The 26,084-nt window shown below is 41.0% G+C and overlaps 1 long non-coding RNA gene across 1 annotated transcript in view; it reads right to left on the minus strand.

Moving 5' to 3' along the window:
• Positions 1 to 25,747, minus strand: part of LOC126266723 (uncharacterized) — a 29,820-nt gene extending 4,073 nt beyond the window's left edge. Inside the window, exons 1-2 of the long non-coding RNA XR_007548910.1 lie at positions 25,589 to 25,747; positions 12,762 to 12,929 (exon numbers count right to left, since the gene is read on the minus strand). This is a non-coding gene — a long non-coding RNA (uncharacterized LOC126266723). The remainder of the gene's footprint in view (positions 1 to 12,761; positions 12,930 to 25,588) is intronic.
• Positions 25,748 to 26,084: the final 337 nt, after the last annotated feature.

Raw genomic sequence — 26,084 nt, forward strand, 5'->3', positions numbered from 1 at the left:
ACCCTTAAAACGCACATGTTTCGGGTTACAGTAGCACGGACAGTGCGTGATTTGACGGTTATGAGAGCTGAAATCATGATACTCGGTTGGATAAAAACAGTAGCACGCAGCAAAGCAATTTACTGGTGTGATAGTCTCGATGGAGCACAAATGCTAAATTATTTGCTGCTGCTTGGTATACTATCGAAGTATGTCTCGCTTATTCAAGCAACATTGGCTGGTTCCAAGGCTGCAGTGCGAAGACGGAGAACTGAGCAATTGGTTTAGCAGTAGTAAAGGGGTCAGACAAGGGGATGCTCTCTCTACGATGCTTTTCAATCTGACTCGAAGCAGCCGTGCAGAAGCTTCAGATATCGGGTTACATAGGCACAAAGTCGACTCAAATGCGCATTTGCTGTTGATGTAGCAATTTTTAGTAGAAAGAAGGTTATCACTAGAGAGGTCAATATGTGAGCTGAAAGAAGCTACAGGACCTAGAGGCCTTTCTAAAAATGAAACAAAGACTAAGTACTTGAATTTCCCCAGGAAAGAAAATGATAACTCTGATAGACTAACAGTAGAAGGTTTCAATTTTGAACATATTAACAGCATAATTTCCTTATCAACTGAAAACTGCGCATCATAAGTGGCAATAGATGCTTCCACATGTTTAAGAAATTGTTGGCCTCTACGTTATTAAATAGGCAGCTGAAGGTGCAAAGGTCATTATCAGGCCAGTTGTAACCTACGGATGCGAAATATGGGCGCTAACGAGTGTTGATGAGCAACGGCTCAGGATATTTGAACGTAGAGTGCTATGAGGCAGTTCAGGATAGTGGTTTCTGGAGATCTAGAACGAATACTGAGCTGGACCGCCTCATACAAGAAGCTCACTTCGTAAGAATGATAAGTAGAATATCCTGGCTTAGGCATATCCTCAGGATGGATGTTAGAACTAAAGATTTTTGAATGGTGGCCAAACGGAAGAAGACAGAGGAAGGTCACGAAAACGGTGGATACATGATGTGGAAGAAGATATAAAATCCTTCAGCGTCCGAGGATGGCGGAGAACAGCGCTGGAGAAAACTTGATGAGGCTAAAACCCACAGGGTTGTAATGCCGTGAGAAGAAAGGATCAGTGAACTGTCTGTAGCGACACCTACTTGCGAACATTCTATGAACTGTGTGGCGTCACACCGTGGCAAACTACTGACAATACCAGCCAGAAGTCTTCCTACTTGTAAAGCAAACCGTGTCGCCACAGCGAAGTCTACCATGCTTTGGTTCTTTTACAGAATGAAGACAGTATTGGATCGGCGACGCATTTATTTGAACGTGTATTAATTTGATATATCTGCATGGCTATCATCTGAGCTGCTATTTGTTGCTTGAGAACCGAAATCGGCAATACAGCGGAATCATGACTGTCGGTTGAATAAAAATTTCTTCCGAATTTTACAGATTCTAACCCGAGTGATCTGTCAAAATTAAGTAAATTTCTTTTTAGTTGTTTCATGTGTAGGCACAATTAATGGAAATTAATATTTGTTTTAATTATTAAATAAACATTCCTAGCAATATGTGGTTTGCTATTGCTAAGCTGTTACGAAAAAAAAACACCGTGCTTTCCATAAGAAACATGTTACGCGATTATTCATAAACAAAATCTTAGTGTTAGAAGCTTTACATTATTATTACTAGCTTAGCGCTCGCTGCTTCGCTCGCGTAGACTGCCGCACAGATTTTTAAAATTTTTCTTTAACCGAACGTTCACAAATTTCAACACCTTTTAAAATTCACGCTCATTAAGCCCATAGAAGCATGGTCTTTTCCGAACTCGCTTCTGATCATAAAGTGATTCTGGTAGCTGGAGTCCAAGGTTTTGATGCGATTCTGGTAGCTGGAATCCGATATTTTGTTAATCATGCCTTTTGCGTTTTTGTGGAAATATTCCCATACAAATATTTTTTTGTATCTAACTCAGAAGTAAAATAACAGTTTTTATAGGCTCACCTTTAAATTGTTTTAATATAAAGAAATAGTTTCTTAATTTTCGTCCCCTATTTCACTCGCTTAGGGTTTTTTTTAACAGTGAAGTCAAATACAAATTTCCATAAATGTAGTTTTAAATATTCTAACCCACAGTCTTATTTTCTTAGTAGTTCAATTTCCAAAAGTTCCGAAACACGTATGTTTTTATTTGTGTCTGAGTTTTCGTAGTTCTAAAAAATTCCTTTAATAGCGAGATATTTCCAAAAAAATCCATCTCATAATTCAACCCCTTAGGGGTAAAATTTCGAAAATTTCCTTCTTAAATGATGCCTACTGTGTAAGATACACGTGAAAAGATTCTATCCTTAGTGATTGAGGCTGGAGGATGAATCAGTGAATCAATCTGCAGTCTGGCGCAATTTCACCCCTTAGAGGTTGACTTTCCAAATTAAACGAACAAGTATTTTTCATTTCCAACAAAGAAGCCAAATACAGATTTTCATAGACGTAGCTTCAAAATGAAATATTTCCGTAAAAACCTTCGGCTCTATTTCACGCCCACTTACTACTGCAGGTTCTACGGCGAGCGTAGTTTCGAGAAGTCCTTTCTCAGATTTCTGTCTTTGCAGACATTAATTTCTATGTTCGATACCTCTGGCCATAGTTGTAGGGATAAAATTTAATTGCCCATTTCAATGTTCTTCTAGACTCACAAATCGAGTGCACTTTTCAATTGTTTCACCGTTCAGACTACGTTACTTCGTACAACAGCGCTACCAAGGAGAGAAATAGGTGACAAGACGAGAGAGGCAAGCATTTACAGACAACAATAAGATAGATATCACCAGGCCATACTAAATATACTCCACCACCCTTGGTGACACCAACAACACCTCGGCAACTACTCTGCTGCATAAGAAATATCGTCGGGCCATACCACAAAATATCGTGATTCGCAGCCACATTGCAGCAACGTTGACGCAACAATTTCGGTCACACAACAATTTCGGTCACACATTTCTGTAAAATTTGGTCCGTGTAAACGCAAACGCCTGCTATGAACATGCGTGGATTCCTGCTCATCCCTCCTTTTATCACACCCTACAGATCCTCGAACGCATTCCCTTGCTCGACCATGAAATCTGTCCTTACGTATACCCATCTTACCAGATGTAAAAGCACAAATCCCACCTCCGCCGGTCAGGGCTCCCTTCTTTTCAACTCCTCTCCACTCAGATCCTAAACGTTGGTCCGAAATGGCATCCCCCTTTACTCTCCCGAATTACTCCTCTATCCATCCGCCCTCACAGACACCTTTTTTTAGCACCACCCCAACTGCTACCTCCCCATGATACCCCAACTTCCTGCCAGTCCAGGCCCACTCATTACTTCATACTGACTTTTTACGAAAAAAACGCAAACTCATCTTAACCAACAAAATTAAGGTACTGTGTTGTGATCCGACGGCAAGCAACCAAATAGTGCCACTACAAATATAACATTTTTTGATAGTGACCTGACGTACCTCCCTTGCTGTATTACGTTTTTTTTTTTTATTTTGTTCTAAGCAGCAGTTTCAGCTAACTGCTAGAGCAACTTATGATCCATATGACATGGTTTACATGATAGCTAGCAATGAAGTGCCTGGAGATGTCAGCTCTACCACTGAATTTCTCTATTACCAGAACTGTGTGCAACAAAGGCAGTTTTCGCATTCAGCACACTTTTCCCGAAAATTTCATATGAAGTAATCATCATCAGTAGCAGTTACGGCACTGTATCATGATTTCATATTAGTCGGTGTATAGATAAATTATTAGAATACTGATCTGGAGGGCAGGACAACCGCTGATAAAAAATTCCAATTATTTCTGGTAGTTCGTAAATTTCACCCCTTAGAGGTTGACTTTCCAAATTAAACGAACAAGTATTTTTCATTTCCAACAAAGAAGCCAAATACAGATTTTCATAGACGTAGCTTCAAAATGAAATATTTCCGTAAAAACCTTCGGCTCTATTTCACGCCCACTTACTACTGCAGGTTCTACGGCGAGCGTAGTTTCGAGAAGTCCTTTCTCAGATTTCTGTCTTTGCAGACATTAATTTCTATGTTCGATACCTCTGGCCATAGTTGTAGGGATAAAATTTAATTGCCCATTTCAATGTTCTTCTAGACTCACAAATCGAGTGCACTTTTCAATTGTTTCACCGTTCAGACTACGTTACTTCGTACAACAGCGCTACCAAGGAGAGAAATAGGTGACAAGACGAGAGAGGCAAGCATTTACAGACAACAATAAGATAGATATCACCAGGCCATACTAAATATACTCCACCACCCTTGGTGACACCAACAACACCTCGGCAACTACTCTGCTGCATAAGAAATATCGTCGGGCCATACCACAAAATATCGTGATTCGCAGCCACATTGCAGCAACGTTGACGCAACAATTTCGGTCACACAACAATTTCGGTCACACATTTCTGTAAAATTTGGTCCGTGTAAACGCAAACGCCTGCTATGAACATGCGTGGATTCCTGCTCATCCCTCCTTTTATCACACCCTACAGATCCTCGAACGCATTCCCTTGCTCGACCATGAAATCTGTCCTTACGTATACCCATCTTACCAGATGTAAAAGCACAAATCCCACCTCCGCCGGTCAGGGCTCCCTTCTTTTCAACTCCTCTCCACTCAGATCCTAAACGTTGGTCCGAAATGGCATCCCCCTTTACTCTCCCGAATTACTCCTCTATCCATCCGCCCTCACAGACACCTTTTTTTAGCACCACCCCAACTGCTACCTCCCCATGATACCCCAACTTCCTGCCAGTCCAGGCCCACTCATTACTTCATACTGACTTTTTACGAAAAAAACGCAAACTCATCTTAACCAACAAAATTAAGGTACTGTGTTGTGATCCGACGGCAAGCAACCAAATAGTGCCACTACAAATATAACATTTTTTGATAGTGACCTGACGTACCTCCCTTGCTGTATTACGTTTTTTTTTTTATTTTGTTCTAAGCAGCAGTTTCAGCTAACTGCTAGAGCAACTTATGATCCATATGACATGGTTTACATGATAGCTAGCAATGAAGTGCCTGGAGATGTCAGCTCTACCACTGAATTTCTCTATTACCAGAACTGTGTGCAACAAAGGCAGTTTTCGCATTCAGCACACTTTTCCCGAAAATTTCATATGAAGTAATCATCATCAGTAGCAGTTACGGCACTGTATCATGATTTCATATTAGTCGGTGTATAGATAAATTATTAGAATACTGATCTGGAGGGCAGGACAACCGCTGATAAAAAATTCCAATTATTTCTGGTAGTTCGTAAATCAACAACAGCCGTAAACCGACTAAGAGGAACAGGAAGGAAAAAATTAAGCGAAGAGGTACAATCCGGCGTCTGAATTACTACCCATCTACTACAAAAATCAATTCCTTGTCTTTCGTAACTCTTCGTAGAAAATCTTTCTTCGGATGATTTTTTTTCAGCTAAGATTTCCTCAAAGGAAGGATGGAAGTAGTTGTGGTCATTAGTCCAGAAACTGCTTTGATACATCTCTCCATTCCAAATTTTTCTTTTCTTACCTTCACTGCTTGCTCAATATACAGATTAAATAACATCGGAGATACGCTACAACTGTCTTACTCCCCAACCACTGCTTCCCTTTCATGCCCCTCGACTCTTATAACTGCCATTTGGTTTCTGTACAAATTGTAAATAGCCTTTCGTTCCCTGAATTTGACCCCTGCCACCTTCAGAATTTAAAAGAGAATATTCCAGTCAACATAGTCAGAAGCTTTCTCTAAGTCTACAAATGCTAGAAACGTCGGTTTGCCTTCCCTTAACCTATCTTCTAAGAAGTCTTAGTCAGTATTGCCTCACGTGCTCCAACATTTTTACGAAATGTTCCCCAACGTCGGCTCCTACCAGTTTGTCTATTCGTCTGTAAAGGAAGGAAGATTGGGTCTAAAGACGGGCCACAAGCTCGGATTGTGTGTCAAGGAAGGGGAATTAAATCGGCAGTGCCCTTTCATAGCACCCATCCCGGCATTTCTCAGGAGCGACTTAGGAAAAATCACGGGAAACCTAAATCCGGATGGCCGGACGCGGGTGTGAACCGTCGTCCCACCGAATGCGAGTCCAGCCACTGCGTCACCTCGCTAGGTAGATTTCCAACCTTATAGAAACTGTGTGTACTATTAACGAAAATAATAGTTTTATTTTTTTCACTTTTTCAGGGAATATTGGTAATTACAGTTCAGATTTTTGTAACAAGTGCTATAGTGGCCTAGATGTGTTTCTATAAATTTCCCAGGATATAAAGGAAATGTTAGAGATGGAGGAAGAATATTATTCTTGAACCAAAATTAATTCATGCATATACTGCTTCACACTTCAAAATGACAGACTGTCGACTTTTATACGCTTATTATTATTTCTACAATAATAAATCTCCACTTCTCAGTCATCGTCAACTAACAATGGTAATTACAAGAAAACAGTCCAATGCTAGCAATGTTATTTACAAACTATTCTAAGTGTTCAGCATAACTAATGGTCACTGGTCAACAATTCCGAAATGCAATGTTGCTCTGACGGACCCTTGGTTGTGATCTAATAGGACGGTGGTGGTGAGACGGTCGACGGAACTTACACGAGTATACCTGCCCTCACGTTCCCATCAGTCCGTCTTCTGGCCACTGACATCTGAACGCCTTACAAATCTGGATACTTAACGATTCGACCACCTGGTCGAATGGCGAGCCAAAATGATGGCGCCTTCAAACCTTGTTATGTGCTGATATTGCTGTCCCACAAGGATATACACACACCACTATGTCCCTCAAGAAGCGTTTCGGAGACCTCAATGAGTGAGTGGATGGCTTGGCTCCTTATATTTATTTGGTAGTTCGCCATCTACAAATAGGTTTTTTATTTAGCTGCTTCCGGATCCATTAAGTAGCAACTGAAATCAAGGTCTGTTTTTTCAATTGCAATTAGATTAATGTTTTAATGAGTCATCATGACTTCCAAACAACTGGGTTACTTTAATACACGGCAAAGTTACTGATCAACTGTGGTTTTGTTAGTGGCGAATCACATTTGTGTCGATATCGTCCAACATTCTGAAGAAAACTGTCAATTGATGTTCCAAGGGAATAGTAGCAAAAATTTTGCTTGTGAGAACAGTCATCATTCACAACTGCTCGATTACTGTTGTGTTGTTCAAACCGAAGACTAGTTTCAAGCAGCTTTCCACACTAATCTATCCTACGTAAGCCTCTTCATCTGCAGAATACTATTGTCACCTACATCCTTTTGAACACCCTCTAATAATTTTACCCCCACTTGCTCCCATTAACAAATTGAAGATTCTTTGATACTGTCTTAACAGACACGCTCAACCACGAGATATGTACGCTACTATTTGCATCATGGGTGATGATCGTGTCGGATTTTAGTTGCAGGTTCGTCAGCGCGCTTACCGGATATCAACTACGAGATATGTTGAGTGGATTGGCATCACTGAAAAACCAGGTGTTATGCTCATATTTTGGCAAAATGAACTGTTTCGATAATCGAAGCGCAGACATGTTCATCTGAAGAATTAGTAATTGTTCACTCATAAGAACCAGGAGTAGCTGTTTCGGCATGGGACTTCAGACCATTACTTCCAGACTGTACCAACATTTGCTTTCAGTACAGTTTGCGAGTACACTGACGCTACTATAGCCATATTGTTCCAATGGTAATGTCGTCCTACGATTATGATCATGTACAGAGGGACACAACCTCACTGTTTCAAACGAATGATTGTTACGTTATGTAGACTCGCTGAGAACAGCGACTTCAACTAGTTAACGTTTATTATGTTGGCTACGCCGAGAAGGCTGTCGTAGACCGAAATCACTCGATCTCAATCCAAACGGCTATTCCCGTCAGTTACCGGGCCAAGAACAGTTGTTAATACTATGTAACGTACTGAAATCATGTGATGACTTGCAAAGAAACAAAGACTGGCATATGAAAATATTTGTGACTCGAGGCTGTTAAATACAATAAAAGAATTTCGTCACTGTGTTCCCCTTTAACAGTATACTAAATCCAGCAGCTCGTGAATGTCTGTAGGATAGGCTCTAGTATTAGATGCACCTCTCGGCGAACAAGATCCTGGTTTCTATATTAATACCTAGCTTGGACTCAAGTCATTGACTTTCCGTTGTATCAGCTCTAGATCAGTGGTTCCCAACCAGGGGTAACTGTTGCCATGAGAGGTAAAATATAATTTTCTGAGCGGTAAAAACAAAAGGGTTCGAGTTTCGGTGACAAAACTAAAGTCACTGTTTAGTAAGACTGTAATGCTGATTATCAATCACTTTTTTAAAATACTAGCATCAACGCGTGACCATGTGGTGAAGGTTTACAGCTTGTGAAACGAATGTACGAGGGCTGGAACTTTAATAGTGGCAATTATTTATTTACAGCTCTTACAAAATAGATACCTGTTTCAAAGTTTTACTGACCTTCAAAGTAGTCACCAGCTTTGTGCAAAACCCGCTGCCACTGATGTGTAGTCGTAAGATACTCTTAGCAGTGCCAATTCTGTTAACAGCGAGCGACGCAGTCTATTGCCCGACGAATATGTAGCAGTTCTGAAGCAAATGCCTTGAAGTGTTTCCTTCAGTTTAGAAATAGAGTTGAACTCACACGAGGGCTTAAGTCAGGGGAGTGCAATAGGTGGTACAGCCCCATCAGTCAAACAAATCAGAAACAGCTTGCGCTGTACGTGCTTGAGCATTGTCCTACAAAATGATGGTCAAGTCCTGCTTCTGTCTCTAAGCTGGTCGCAGATTGTGTTCCAAAAAAGAACAGCATAGAGACAGAAGTGATGACTCTCTGCAGGACCTGACCATCGTATTGCAGTACATTTCTCAAGCACGTACAGTGCAAGCTGTTACTGATTTGTTTGACTGATGGACTGCTAAGTGCACTGACCTCACTTAAGCCCCTCGTGAGTTCAACTTGATTTCTAAACTGAAGGAAACACTTCACGGCATTCGCTTCAGAACTGCTACAAATTCGTCGGGCAATAGACCGCGCCGCACGAACTGTCAACACAACTGGCACTTCTAAGAGTACCCTACGACTTCCACATCGCTGGCAAAGGATTATATACATGGTGTTTCAAAAATGACCGGTATATTTGAAACGGCAATAAAAACTAAACGAGCAGCGATAGAAATACACCGTTTGTTGCAATATGCTTGGGACAACAGTACATTTTCAGGCGGACAAACTTCCGAAATTATAGTAGTTACAATTTTCAACAACAGATGGCGCTGCAAGTGATGTGAAAGACATAGAAGACAACACAGTCTTTGGGTGCGCCATTCTGTACGTCGTCTTTCTGCTGTAAGCGTGTGCTGTTCACAACGTGCAAGTGTGCTGTGGACAACATGGTTTATTCCTTAGAACAGAGGATTTTTCTGGTGTGGAATTCCACCGCCTAGAACACAGCGTTGTTGCAAGAAGGCGAAGTTTTCAACGGAGGTTTAATGTAACCAAAGGACCGAAAAGCGATACAATAAAGGATCTGTTTGAAAAATTTCAACGGACTGGGAACGTGACGGATGAACGTGCTGGAAAGGTAGGGCGACAGCGTACGGCAACCACAGAGGGCAACGCGCAGCTAGTGCAGCAGGTGATCCAACAGCGGCCTCGGGTTTCCGTTCGCCGTGTTGCAGCTGCGGTCCAAACGACGCCAACGTCCACGTATCGTCTCATGCGCCAGAGTTTACACCTCTATCCATACAAAATTCAAACGCGGCAACCCCTCAGCGCCGCTACCATTGCTGCACGAGAGGCATTCGCTAACGATATAGTGCACAGGATTGATGGCGGCGATATGCATGTGTGCAGCATTTGGTTTACTGACGAAGCTTATTTTTACCTGGGAGGCTTCGTCAATAAACAGAACTGGCGCACATGGGGAACCGATAAACCCCATGTTGCAGTCCCATCGTCCCTGGTCTGGGCCACCATTTCTTCCAAAGGAATCATTGGCCAATTTTTCAGATCCGAAACGATTACTGCATCACGCTATCTGGACATTCTTCGTGAATTTGTGGCGGTACAAACTGCCTTAGACGACATTGCGAACACCTCGTGGTTTATGCAAGATGGTGCCCGGCCACATCGCACGGCCGACGTCTTTAATTTCCTGAATGAATATTTCGATGATCGTGTGATTGCTTTGGGCTATCCGAAACATACAGGAGGCGGCGTGGATTGGCCTCCCTATTCGCCAGACGTGAACCCCTGTGACTTCTTTCTGTGGGGACACTTGAAAGACCAGGTGTACCGCCAGAATCCAGAAACAATTGAACAGCTGAAGCAGTACATCTCATCTGCATGTGAAGCCATTCCGCCAGACACGTTGTCAAAGGTTTCGGGTAATTTCATTCAGAGACTAAGCCATATTATTGCTACACATGGTGGATATGTGGAAAATATCGTACTATAGAGTTTCCCAGACCGCAGCGCCATTTGTTGTTGACAATGGTAACTACTGTAATTTCGAAAGTTTGACTGCCTGAAAATGTACTGTTGTCCAAAGCATATTGCAACAAACGGTGTATTTCTATCGCTGCTCGTTTAGTTTGTATTGCCGTTTCAAGTATACCGGTCATTTTTGAAACACCCTGTACGATGCTGGTCACTACTTTGAAGGTCGCTAAAACTTTGAAACACGCATCTTATCTATGATGTGTAGATAAATAGTTGCCACTATTAAAGTTCCAACCCTCGTATGAAAATCTCACATGGTCGCACCCACTACACGTACTACGTACTTCGTGCAATGACCGGTAATTTACCAGAAGTTGCTTCATTATTCTCTTTGCAACAGATGAACGAACTAATTAACACACAATACAATATTACAACGCATTATTATTATTATTATTATTATTATTATTATTATTATTAGTGGCAGTGTTCAGGCATAAAGCATTAGATGCTCGAATTCTTCCAATTTCTGCCAGTTCAGAAGCAACAGGCCCAGCAACCAATCGATATAGACAGTACTGTGGTGCAGGGATGGGTGAACCAAGTGTCGCTAGAGAGTGGTACAGAGGGTCGCCGTATTGTGCACCAAGCACATCTGCACCTGCTATCCGACAAATAATTGACGCTTTGGAATGTTATGTCATTCCACACCACTGGTCGTGGACTAATAGCAGCTGGGTTAGGAAATTACCGTCCCAAACTTAGGCGGTTAACACAACACAAACGATCGTATGGAGTGGTGCCGTGACTGGAAAGCATTTACTGCTGATAAATACCTTCGTACTGTCTTAAGAGATAATCACGTTCTGCACTGCCCCAGGTGACCATTTTCATCTAATAAGGTGGTGACCTGTGGAGAGGTCGCAGTCATACTACGTTTTAAAGAGTCACAGCGGTGTTTCTCCTGGAACTATGGTGTGGGCTTCCGGGCGGGAAGGAGCGCCTGGTCCGCGGCACGAATCCGCCCGGCGGATTTGTGTCGAGGTCCGGTGAACCGGCCAGTCTGTGGATGGTTTTTAGGAGGTTTTCCATCTGCCTCGGCGAATGCGGGCTTGTTCCCCTTTTCCGCCTCAGTTATACTATGTTGGGGATTGCTGCGGAAAGAAGTTCTCCACGTAAGCGTACACCACCTTCACTCTACCACGCAAACATATGGGCTACCCTCGTCTGGTGAGACGTTCCTTTGGGGGTCCACCGGGGGCCGGTCACCACAATAACCTGGGTTCGGTGTGGGGCGGCGTAGGGGTGAAGTGGACTGCGGTAGTCGTCGTGTGGTTGTGGACCTTTGTGGCTGCGGTGGGGACGGAGCCTCTCCGTCGTTCTTAGGTCCCCAGTTAACATACAATACAATACAATGGTGTGGGGACCCATCGGGTATGACTACAAATCACTGCTGGTTCAAATGGTTCAAATGGCTCTGAGCACTATGCGACTTAACTTCTGAGGTCATCAGTCGCCTATAACTTAGAACTAATTAAACCTAACTAACCTAAGGACATCACACACATCCATGCCCGAGGCAGGATTCGAACCTGCGACCTTAGCGGTCGCTCGGCTCCAGACTGTAGCGCCTAGAACCACACGGCCACTCCGGCCGGCGTCGCAGCTGGAAGTGACTGAGCGAACTCATGGGAAACCTACTTCCCCGAGTGTTCTCTCACGTGACAGTATCCTAGTGCCATTTTTCAACACATGGGAGGTATGTCTATGAATCGTCCGCGTGATGAGGTATTTACATGGCCAGCAAGATCCACACGTACGCATCCCCAACGGAACAGGTGTGAGATCAGCTTGGACGTCTGCTCTGTTCCATTGCCGGTATCTAGTACACCGAGGACCAGTTACTATAGTTGTGACACAGCTTGCCTCTGGAGTGGATAGAACAGTTCTGTGACAGACTTTGCAACCAAATCAGTGCATGCAGCCAGGCCAGAGCGGTTGTAACATCATACTGGTAAGTGGCATCATATTGCCAAGTTCTTTGCAAATTTTGTAAACGCTGCGATAACATTACAAACCCTCTCAACCTGTGAAGTTTCATTTCGTTTGCTACTCCTCATCTCGATGCTTGCTGTTTTAGTCTGGCAGTAAGTGTGGTACCGAGTGTTATTCCACGAGCTACACACTGGTGAATCATCCCGCCGCAGGAGGAAACTGTGGGTTCAGTGTATACAGTACAATATGAAATATAAACTGACACAGATCAGCAGCAGGGGCCGCAGCAGGGTCCACAGCAGGGGCCGCAGCAAGGTGCGCAGCACGGCACGCAGCACGGCATGCAGCACACGACTGGGCAGCAAGGCACGCAGCAGGGTGCGCAGCAAGGTCCACAGCAGGGGCCACAGCAAGAGCCGCACGGTCCGCAACTGCAAACAACGGGAAATGCAGCAACCGGAGCAACACTTCATGGACAGGCATGCCAACTTTCAAAAGTGGAAAATCAGGAGAATTTTAGCGCTGTACTATTGTGAATTACAACACATCCCAGACAAAGTTGCAATGATTCAGCACCTATACCTGGCACACTCACTCATATTGTTTCGCAATTTCAGAATCGGGAAACATTTTGCGTAACAAAGGCCCATCGTGGTCGGTACAGTTTATAGTCAAGTTACGCTCTGCAATAAATGAGGTAAATAAAGCCTCGGCATTCATCACAGAATCTACATTTTGGGGTTTACACGAGAAGTTTCTGGTTCCGTTCTACACAATAGACACTCCTTGTGTTTTTTAGTTTGCACATGTTTCAGAATGCCGCATTTCCCGCCATGAGCCACTGAAAAGTCACATCTACATACACTACAAAATGCGTAAACTTTTCCCTTCCTCGATTCACTTAAACATGGAGACTCTTCCTTATACACGTTTCTGAACACTGCATCGTATTTCTTTACCATCCTGCACAAAAAATAATCAACACCTCCATGATATGCAGCCAACAACTACTACACAGTACACAAATCACGCAGCAGAACCGAGAACACAATGGTCCTAGGTTCAAGACAATAGTCATGTAGCCATGATGTCAACCCTGGTGCACAGTTTCCCCCTGTATCGCACTTCAAATTCCCCTAAATAATTTGTCACACTATCGTGTAAGCGAGCGGGGGTGGGGCGTAAAAGAGAGTCAACAATGAAATTATCGAATGGAGGGGGGAGGGGGATGGGAGGGTAGTAACCCTAAATATTTTTCCCCCCTGAAACATTTATCCCTTCAATTTTCCCCAGGCAGCTTAATTCCCCCTAAATTTAGGAGGAAATCCCCCAACTTGGCAACACTTCCTTCTGGAAAGAACAACGATAATCACTTCGCTTGGAACGACTGTCGACTACTTCTTGCCCACAATAACTTAACGGTTGCACTGATGCTACCAGAAGTGCAGGAAATTGGCACTAGTTGAAAGATATTCATTTGTCTCCGAACGCTGCCAACGATAAGTTCCTTACTTCCTTGTAGATACGAAGCGCGAGCTACGCCTGCTGCCGCTCCCGACAGCCACCGCACCAATCTACCAAGTTAACATAGATACGTAGCAGCCATACCTTGTCATCCACCAATACATCGAAGGCGCAGGATTTTCAAATAGTAAGGATGAAACTGCTCTGAAAATCAGGATATAGGTCTTCACGGTCGGGGGATCGGGAGAAAGAAGGAAAAATCGGGAGTCTCCTGCTTAAATCAGGAGAGCTGGCATGTCTGCATGGAAAAGCACAGCATGCAGCGCACTGCGCAGTGGGAGGGGCACAACACACACACGAAACAGTTGTTGGACAAGAAACAGTGGTGTTCCTCAGGGTAGTGTACTGAGTCCAATTCTGTTCTTAACATGCAGGGTGACCCTAAAGTTCGTTAACGTTTGAAAATGCACTAATGTACAGAAAAATGTACTAGAGGGGTAAAAATTGACATGAGAGGTAAAAATTGACACAAGTGTCTGAATGACATGGATTCTTATTGAAACCAAAATAAAGAGCAAAAACTGGTCAACAGATGGCGCTGGACAGCAACTTGTCAGTGACGCCTAACGAGAATCGTGTATAAAATGAGCTGTATGAGATTCAGACCACCCCTAGCCTGGCTGGTAAACGCTCGCTGAAAGGTACAACCTATCCAGGATGGCGCTCCACCTTGTATTGTTACACATGTGAAAGATCTCTTCCCGTACATTGCTTGGTGAGGACCGCATGCTTATCCACCACGTCCGCCATGCTTGGTCTCCCTGGTCTGCAGGCTTCAATGTGGTTTATAGTGGAGGGCGCTAAACATCAGCGCCCTTGCATTAATGTTATACCGAAGATTTTCATAATCTATGGAACGAGATCAATAAACTGGAGAACTACGTTTGATCGCACCACAGGAAACGTAAAGCAACACCAGGAAGGTGAGGTTCAGAAAAGCACGTAATAAAACCCCAGCGAGACAAAGCGGGATAACTAAACGAAATCATGGAGAAAATACCTGTAAAGATGCTGTTAAGAAAGGGACAAATAAGCGTGGCTGGATGCCGACTTAGAAATAATACGTGACCCAGCCACCACATTAAGATTGCCTACCAAGTAATTATTGCTTGTGAGATTGCCTGAAGCCGCGAGTCTACCGCGGTCAGCCAAAGAAATAATACGTGACCCAGCCACCACATTAAGATTGCCTACCAAGTAATTATTGCTTGTGAGATTGCCTGAAGCCGCGAGTCTACCGCGGTCAGCCAAAGGCAGTTTCTCACCATATCTATTGATAAGGTGTACAGTGGTGTTCACGACGTTGTCCGTCACATACAGGTATTGAATGACGGCCGAGATGTTGAATACTTCATATAAAGGATAGTCTCTGATATGGCTCTCAGCACTATTCGACTCAACTTCTGAGGTCATCAGTCGCCTAGAACTTAGAACTAATTAAACCTAACTAACCTAAGGACATCACACACATCCATGCCCGAGGCAGGATTCGAACCTGCCACCCTAGCGGTCGCTCGGTTCCAGATTGTAGCGCCTAGAACCGCACGGCCACTCCAGCCGGCCGGTCTCAGATAAAAATTATTGTTTTGTATCATTTGAAGCGCCAACTGCTGATCATTTTGTACAATTTTTGATTTTAATAAAATTTCATACCACTTCAAGCACACGTGTCAATTTTTACCTTTGTACCTAAATTACTCTGTGATCCCCTGAATTTTCAAATGTTAACAGACTTTCGGGCCACACTGTAGTATACAGGGCAGCAGGGCACTTAGGATCTACAGGCCACTACGTTGAACCTGTAGTATGGGTCCAACCAGAGCACATTTGTGATAACTAACCCACAAAAATAGCATTTGAGAGCAATTTTCGAATTAAAAGCCTGTAATGCAGCAGTTAAAGGTTATTTAGGCGCATAAAATTTTATTATAACGAATGCTAAAAGTAAAAATATATGTCCTAGCGATACAGGAGGTACTGGTCTTTAGTATTCCACAGCTACTATAACATAATGCATCCATCAGTCATGTGAACTACAGTGCTGTTGGCCACTAATGCCGAGGTCCCTGGTCAGGATTTATGGTAATGGAAAGTGGCCCATTCAGTTTCCTGAAGTCTGATGAAAAGTTTCTTTAGTAAACATGCAATAAAATTAAGACAAGCTTCTGAATCGATCTCATATCGATATTTTCCTATGCTGGGGCTTTGCTAAGCAAAACGGCAAGTTCATAAGCGCCCAAATCATGACTTCAAATGGGCCATCTTCTAGGGAACGTTGACACCTTAGGAGCCTAAATAGTATCAGTAGATGGTGAAAACTGTAATAAATGACAGTATAGGCGTAGGAGCTGCGTAACAAATATCTTGTTTCTCGTTCTCACCACCGAATACAGAGGGTGCTCACAATTCGTGTTGAGTAGAAAGCCTACAGAGAAGTGGCTAATCATCTGGAAGCAACTACATTCTTACTGTTCTGCACGCAGTCACATGCAAGTCACATTTGTTTAGAAGACCGAAATTCGAGAAAAGACACGAATCTAATTCTTCTGTTTTATTATTTCATATCAGATTAAAGGAAATTTAATGCTATCATATATTAAGTGTGGGAGAACAATAATCTTGTCATAGAAAGAAGGAAGGTTAGGATTTAACGTCCTGTCGACCTCGACGCCATTAGAGAAGCACAAGCTCGCATTGTTACAAGTTTGGGGACGGAAACCTGCCGCGCTCTTTCAGAGTAATCATGTCGGCATTTGCCTGGAGCGATTTAGTGAAAATGACGGAAAACTTACACCTGGATTGCCCGATGCGGATTTTAACCGTTGTCTTCCTGGATGCGAATGCAGTGTGCTAAACACAGTGCCACCTTGCCCTTTATTTTTGTTAAGTGCCTCACACACGAGGGACAGTTCGCAGCGATCCATCCTATGTCCCACCGACCGCTTCGCAGATCGCACATTGTGTGGGCAAATCGCAGCGAGAGGTCGCTGATCGCTGCTCACATGGAAATCCCAGGTAATCTGGTGGATCACATGTGATTCGTGTCTGTGGTTAGCAGCGTTGTGTAGCAATATGGCTGCGACTCGTTTGTTTATCAAGCGCGATTGTGCAGTTCTCGTTTCGTTTCGCTTTGCTCAAGTTGCGGAAGACAATTACGTTAGAATTTTTTATCTAGGGGGCACGAACTAATCTGGGAAGTGAAAGCCGGAGTTTCCATTTATATTACGAAGTAATACAAAATGCAGCCTCCTATTATTCAGTGATTAGCATCTTGAAGCTTGTGCTATAGAAGTAGAAATGACTGGAAGTTCATGGTTATAATCGAGATACAATGGGCTCCAGCTTATGATTTCGAGCTATTTACGAAATAATTATACCTAATGTTTTAACTTCTAAACAAAAAAACAAACGTTCCTACTGAAATGTTAAGAGAACATTTTAATTTAAATGTAGAGGGTAAATCTATTATACAATTATACTAAAGTCACTTGTTATTTCCTGTTGAACCCTACTGTAGATCAAGTCAAAGAATACAATATTACATGGAAAAAAGGAGGAAATCAACAGTCCACAACGTGTCTAACACGAACAGTTGACACAGGAATGTTTTCGTTTCTATAGCCACTCGTTACTCCACATATATTTTATCTTTTGTTTTATTTGGTAACACCAGCACATCGTAGTCTGAGCTCAACATGGTAACTAAAGCTTGCACAAGGATGCTTGATTGTCGAGCTCAAGACGACGTGCACTGCCCTTTGCAACCTTTTCGCTTGTGTTACAAAAAGATAAAACGTGATGTATGCAGTAGAGAGTGGTTAAACACACGGAAACATTATTCCTGTATGGATATATGCAGTAAATAGTGGTTAAACAAACAAAAACATTATTCCTGTATGGACTATTCGTGGCACACATGCCATGAAAACTATCCCACACTGCAGTTGATTTTTTTCCTCTTTCTCATTGTAATATTCTTTGATTTGACCTACAGTACAGCATCCTTGTGCAGAATGTAATTTAACAGGACCAAATAAAAATGAAATCTAACTACATCACTGACAAATGGCTGCACACTCCTTCCTATTCTTCGTAAACCCGTTCAAGCATTCACACGTTTGAGCGCTTCCATAAGCATGCATAATCGGAATTCGATGGAGCACCTAGCTGTTTGTAAGTCGCGTTGCCTGCGCAAATTTATCCTACGCACTCTCGAGCATACATGGGCAAGCATGCTTGCGCATGCGTGCATGTCAAGCATGCAGTTAAGACAAAAATGTGACGCCAGGGGCTGTTAGCAGTAAGAGTTGTCATTGGCCACTAGTTTATACAGATTTTGTCTCCACGCTAATTCAACTATATTTGCCAACGTTTCGTACAGTATTCAGTCAGCTTGTAAGGAATTAATTGTGATCCAGCAGAAACGATTAGCAACTATATATTGTAGCAACGTAACCGTTATATTTATATCGATTCATACAAACGATAATTTAGTACAATGTGTAGGGGAATCGCTGTAGTTTTAGCTGAGATTAATAACTGTCAGATATTTGTAACAGTCATATATGTACTGTGATTGTTGGAAGAGGCAAACTAATTCGATAAGGCAAACTAATTCGATAATTTTGGTAGTACTGTGACGTATTTGGTTATTTTTAAATTGCGTGCTGTAAAAAAATATTTCTAACCACAGGCACATGAAATATAATTCGCGTCATGTTTGTACGATTTCTTAAAATCAAATCACAGAAAATAAGTTAAGCCGATATATGGAAACTTCACTACTCTAGTGACGCATCGCACGCATAGATAAGTTGAATTTCTTACTCTGTACTACTCTTCAGAATTTAGTATATCACTAATTACCTCTGCGATTATTAACAACTGAGGGATGTACGTTCTATCTATAAATATCCATCGTTTGTCGTCCGGTCTCAGGCAAGTCTTCGCGCATTGTATACCAAGCTTATGCAATATTTCTATTAAAAAATCGAGTGTGAAAGTACTGGGGAGTGAAACTACATAGCAGGGTAGAAATGGAACATTGTATAGATACCGCGGAAGGTCTTGACATGTTACATTCTAGCAAACTTGCTCTTTAATAATATTCTGAAATAAAAGGTAAAAATCCAATACTGCGAGAGAAGAAAATCATAGGTCAAACACCATTAACCATCTTACAATAGACATAAAACAAAATTATGAACCCACCTTAACTAAGAAATTGAACCTCAGATTGTTCTCCAAGAAATTATGACGAAAACTTAACCAAGCTATCTAGCATTTTCGTCTCTGAAATTATCGGTTAATCTCATGTGTAAGATTTATGTCCTGGTTACAACTGAGTACTTCAGGGAATTTACTTCAGTTGAAGTCTAGTACTTAGGCTGTGTAAACCATGTCCTCCATTATGTTCGTTTCTCTGGCGGTGATATTCCCATAAGGAGAACTAATTGTCTGATCGGAAAAACAGGAGAATTTAATGTCCCGTAGCCGTATTCGAATGGTTAAAACCACAGATGTTAAGATACACGGTATAATCAGATCCTGTTTCGAATCCCCGTCAAGATCGTGTCGATGGGAAGGCTAGAAACTGAGGGAAATTTTTGTTACACCTAATAGTATTCACTGACAGATGAAAGATATGTGCTCCTATTAGGAGCAAAGCGCTAGTGCAAATTATAAACATACGCATATACAGAAGCATAACAAAATTTAACAGGATATAGAATGTGACATCTGTTGGTGCAACCACAATTATGCATGTAATAAAATTATTATCAAAGGCGAAATTCCTGAAAAAAAGAAAAAAATATCGGCAGTGAACTCGTTTTTGATTCTGTACTGAATACTGAGCATAGATGGCGTTATTTAGTTTTCGTATGAAATATAGAGAGACCATTTTCCAAATTGTTTCTCATTTACTGTGAAAATAGGGCAAAATATATTATTTATGACGCTGCATGGAAGATATTACATATCCAAAAAGATACAATGACTTTGCTCTGTATACGCAAAAACAAATATTGTGCCAAAACATACTTATTTTATTAATAAAACATTCTGTTAGAAAATTAAACTCGTGTCTTTTTACTTAGGCACAAGTGAAATGTTATTTTGAACCCCATTATCGGCTGTTTAATTACTCATGTTAAAACGAGTACCGGTATTTTTTCCTGTAAAGGCAATGGTCAAGGGCAAGAGCAAAAATTGAACCCATCTCAAAGGTATTATGAATATAATGTAAAGTCAAAAGGGCCATTGTGAAGCTTTTGTGATATATTTTCCTTCTGGGATTTACAACCAATGATTGACTCAAGACGTACAATGGTTAAGCTCATGGACGCGCTTTCTAGGAGAATGGATTTAAAATCCTGTCCGGTAATTCTATAGGTTTTTGTGGTTTCCTTAAATCGACCAAGTCGAATCTCGCGGTCGATCTTTGCAAAGCAATCGGTCATCTAACTCCACATTCCATTACAATCCGTGAGTGTACAACTCTAGACAGCCTCGTTAACAGGGAGTTAAGCCCTAACGTTTCGTCCTTTCTAAATAACAGGAACGAGACAGGTGACTCAGTCGGCCAGACCGGTTTCTTTGAAAAGGACACAACAGATTTCCTTCGCTATTCTTCCTAAATACCTGCTTGTGCTCCATATCTCTAATTACTTCAACGTCGAAGGAACATTAAACGCCAATCTTCGTTTCATCTAATAACCGCATTGTCGAACGTGACGTGCAAACCTTGTCACCCCCTCCTTCCTGCGTTAAATATGTAATAAAACGGAAGAACTTCACCTTCACCGATTCTGAGATGTCCCATAAAATAATGCACCGTAATATGTAAAAACGAAGCAGATTCAATGGTTCTAAACTGCTTTCAGGATACAGAAAGACAAGTCACGACAAATATTTATCAGTGCCAATCTTCCAGAAAGAGGGATTAACCTCTAATTTCTTTGACATTCGCTGCAAAAGCAACGAAAGGCAACTCGTATAACTCAACTGCTAATGCCAGTGACTAGGGAGAAAGTGTGGCGGTATCACACAAATATTAGTAGCAGGGAAAGAGGTGTGGGATTCTTTGTTCATACAATACATTATCCGTAAATTTACACCAATAGGGGCAAAAACTCATCTACAGCATTTTTTCGCATAAGTACATTAAATTATGACTCATGATAATTTGCATGCTTCCTTTGCGCTGTATGCGAGAAAGCATAGGAAGAAAACCTATCAACAGGATATAAAATAGTGACCTTCAATTTGACACAAAGCAAGAGCCCAGTGCAACGAAATCATAATTGAGCCCACATTATGCAAAATGACGAAAACAAGGTCTTTGGACTTGAAACCCACAACACACTGGTGTTTGCCGTACTTTCATGCTACAACATTCAGTAGGGATGTGCAACAGATTAAAAATGGGCCCCAGAGATGTTGCTAATGCATGTTAAAATTCAGTCGAATACTATTAAAATTGATAAAGTTACAGGAGCCGTAAAAAGGAAACCAAATAAATTAACGAAAACACATATAAAAAATTGCCATCGACGAATAAATATTAAGGAAGCCAAAGAAACTAACGTTGAATAGACAGCGTAAACAAAATCTGCAACTCTAGAATTTGTGATACAGTCTACCAGAAATAAACCATATTCCACGAAATTATGGGCGGTACTTTAACTGCACATACTTTCTCATATAAATTTAACGATGTAATGCACAAAATTATCGTAGACGGTACATTTAAGTAATACACACTCTTAAGAGATTTCACTATTAAAATACAAATTTTCTGATGTATCCTGAGATTTTAGTTCCCCATACGGAAAACTATTCAATTTTTAGCGAATGTTAGCGGCGACGGACTGTTAGAAATTTGAAACGGCTGAACCAATCGCGTTATCACTGTTCATATCTCATGATGCGTTGAATACGGAGCATTGGCAACAATGAATCTAGATCTCAAGCTGTGCTACAGATGTAGTTTATAATTTTTTTTTATAATCTTGATTTAGATCCGTGACTAGGCACTAAGATTTCGCCGTAATGTGGGGTTGGAAAATAGGGTACTTACTACACTCGAGCCAAGTTCTCAACTGAAATAAAAATCCCAAATAAATTAACGAGCTTTTTTTTAATTTTTTCTGTCGTTGCGTATAACGCAATTATAAGACAAATATCTATCGCAAGCCATTGATTTTTCACAAATAAAGAGAATCGTGAGGTGAAAGCCAAAAAACATTTAATTGCGTAGACGGAGCACAACTCCCTGAAAACTGACGAGGCTGACTATTCTAACACTGTGCACACTATCGACGCGAGTTATAACTATTCGTTAACATTATGCTCCAGAGGTGTAAAAGTAGTGATTAAATGTGAACGGTTAAAATACAGTTTAAGTTTGAACTGAAGTAATGTAGGCAATGGTGAGTTAAAGACAAGCAAGGGAATCATTTCGAACCGTGGCGGATGTGGTGCCCCTTTCGAAAATTACAGGAACTGGATTTTATTGGGATATATTTTTATACAAATCAACAAATTTTATTCGCAGGGAGGCGTTATTAAACTAGGTCGTGCGGCTTTATTCGAAGTATGTAGCGAGTTCTGTGGTCGCTATCAGGCCGCGAGACTCGGGACCTAACAAGCCTGCTTAAATTGCGGTGAGTGAAACAGCAGCAAATTTAGCAGTTCTTTCGGAATATCGAGTTTTCTGGGCTGCGTATCTAACCAACTTTTCGGTTATGCTTCTACTTTGTTTTCGTATTATCATACGAACAACTTCTTGATTACCGAACGTAGTTCTCTCCATGGTTCCAACATTTTATGCTCATTCTTTAAACTAATCGCTTTCGAGGCAATAATTATACTAAATGTCTATAGTGTAGTCACGTGTAGTTAACACGCCCACTCCTTGTACTTGCTTCTCGACTTCTGAAAGCGTTTTGCCACTGAAGCCCGTAATCATTCGGGACATCGGAAGGGCCTAACTACCGTCTGCAAAATTATTGCCCTGTTAAGTCCCCAGACCGAGATGTGTGTCACGTTCACAATCATTTAATTACACTTGAATTACAGCAGAATCGTTCCCTCATGTACAGGATGACCAAAATAACACTGGCCTGATAATTAACATTTCGTAACGTATTTAAAACATTAGAGAAACCATTGAAAAATTATCTAAAACGAGTTGAACCAACAGAAATAAGGAACTAGTTTATTTAATGTACACATAAGCGTGCCTAGAACAAATTCTGTTATGGTACATTTTCTGTTATTTCTCTACCGTGTTCCTACCCTCTTGCTGCAGAGAGCTCACAGCTACTCGCCTTCTCTCGTTTAAGACTCCTTGCTCAACCATTTTGCTCGAAATTTTCCTTCGGAAAAATAAGAAAAATACGCTACTGCACATTAATTCTACTCTAAAGCAAAATTGGCTCTCGATATACATCTGATTTATTTCTTCCCTTTTTTTCACTGAAGAACTGTTTTCGGGAAAGAGACGTTGCTACGGCTTATCAGTAATTGCTCCTGAACTGAACTACGTACCAGAACAATGAGTATTAAAATAATTGTTCTCCTTGTAATTTCAGTACAAAAACCGTGGACTAAATTGAAGTGTTCAAGCATGATCCATAAAAAAGTTTTAAAAATTTGCGAAGTTCTCATCAGGCACGAGAAGACTAGTGTGATAAATGTCCCAAACTCCGCTTACAAAATCTTTTCGTGGTTATGAGAAAGATGATCTTCGGCTTGATTTGTTCTAGTTTCGGCGTCGGAAACATTCACGATAAGGTCCGAACGTCCCTTGGAAGATTAATGTCAAGTTTCCAGCTAATCATCGTATTCTGAAAGCGAAACGATCAGAATTTTACACCCGTAATCGTGTGATGCTTCATCCGAAATAAACGCAACGCTGCACCTATATACACAAAAATTATATTGGAATGAAATAAATATGAGGAAGTGATTATTTGCAAAATAAAATACGAGTATTAAAACGCTAAACAAAATTGAACTCGAGAAAACTGCAACCAATAAATGATAACGATAAAAAGTTCACATCGTTTGCACGATAGTGCTACATGCCTAAAATAATTATTCCATCAACAACAATTATGCAGGTCAGCGTAAAGCTTGCATTCGAATAAGAAATTTAAGGAGTGGATTAATTGCAAAAAAAAAAGAAGATTACTTCAATTTTCGAACTAATCATCGCATCCTGGAAGCCTTGTAGCGTGGAAGCGAAAACGTTCACAATTTTACATGCATAATAAAGTGACCCTCCACCCGAAATAAATACACAAAAATTAAATTAGAATGAAATGAATAATGAGCAAGTCATTATTTGCAAAATAAAATACGAATATTAAAACGCAAAACAAAATTGAACTGGAGAAAACAGCAACCAGTAAATAACTCCGATAAAAAAGTTCATAGTTGCCACGATCGCGCACTACATGCCTAAAATGAGCGTACTATATGCCTAAAACAATAAGCATTCCATCTGCAACAATTATGCAGGTCAGCATAAAGCTTGTACTCGAATGAGAAATTATAAGGTGCTGGCTACGCTCGCAAATTAAAAAAAATTTAAAAAATCCGGTTACGTCAAGTTTCTGTCTAACCATCGCATTCTGAAAGCTTTGTAGTGCAGAAACTAAAAATTTCAGAATTTTACATCCATGAGCGTGTGATGCTTCATCCGAAATGCAACACAGGATCTCTACACGCAAAAATTATATTAGAATTAAATTAATAATGAGGAAATGATTACCTGCAAAATAAAATACGAATATTAAAACGCAAAACATTGAACTTGAGAAAACTAACTAATAAATGACTCCAGTAAAGAAGTTCGCATCTTTTCCACAATCGAAAGCCATGTCTAAAACCAATAAGTATTCCATGCTACAATAATGTAACTGCAGTCACTAAAAGCTTATATTCGAATAAAAAATTACTAGGAACTCATCTGCAAAATAAAATCCAGTCACAGCAACTGAACTCTAGAAAAACCACTAAATTGAGAATCAAAACTGCAATAAAAAATCTTTACATCTTTTCCCAGATCCGTAGCGAAACCCTAAGGGCTACAACAATTATGCATCTCTGCACCCACTTTCATTAAAACCTGAGGCTATAATGAGAAATTGTGATTATCTGAAATGGAAACTCACTATTAGTGAAAAAAATGAGCTGAAGAAAATCGCAACCACAAAATATGAATTTAAAAAAATGAGAATTAAAAAAGTTTCACATGCGATTTCCACCTGACTAGTAAAACACGAAAAGACTGAGCTCAAGAAAATAGCAAACATTTAATAAATATTTTTAAAATATTCAAAATTACTACTTCAATGTAATGAGTTCCAGGTCGATTTCAGACCTACAAAAATTTAAAGGGTCAAATGCTGCAAAAATTCGAAATAATGTAAAGCATTATTGGATTACATTGCAATGAAGACAGTGCTAACGTTCTTTAGATGAAATGCTATCATGCAATTTCTGAGAATCCATTACTGCGAAAATTAAAAGCCGAAAAAATAAATTATTAACTCACCCCATGTTTAGTTGTTGTGTAGGTTCAGAGAACTGTTACAACAAAAAATTTAGAAGTGTTTGGCCGAAAGGGGGAGGTGGGTCGGATCGGACGCGAAAGTACGTCCGAACACGAGAATTTAGAAGACTGGAATGACCGAAATGAAACGTTCAGGATGACGCAACAGTATGAGATTCAGAAATAACAATGGATGGCCTTCGGCTAATATAGCAGAGATGGCCTGCTCTGCAATATACTTTATTCCGTATTCAGCACATGGAGTCTTACAATTTATATCATCGTACTGAGAGCCGCTAGCGTATAAAATTCAGGCAGTCTGAAGCACAAGGTGGTATCTTCATACAAATAGATCATTAAATTCCCTCGAATCTTTTCGAGGAAATCACGAAACATAAGTATAGGTTGTCGGACGGTGAATTTGAGTCTTGCTTCTTTCTAATGTAAGTTCGACGTCACTATCTCGCCTCTTCGTTAACAGATAAAATTAAATTTCAAT

The sequence above is a fragment of the Schistocerca gregaria genome, chromosome 4 (assembly GCF_023897955.1).
Source record: "Schistocerca gregaria isolate iqSchGreg1 chromosome 4, iqSchGreg1.2, whole genome shotgun sequence".
Taxonomy (NCBI): Eukaryota; Metazoa; Arthropoda; class Insecta; order Orthoptera; family Acrididae; genus Schistocerca; species Schistocerca gregaria.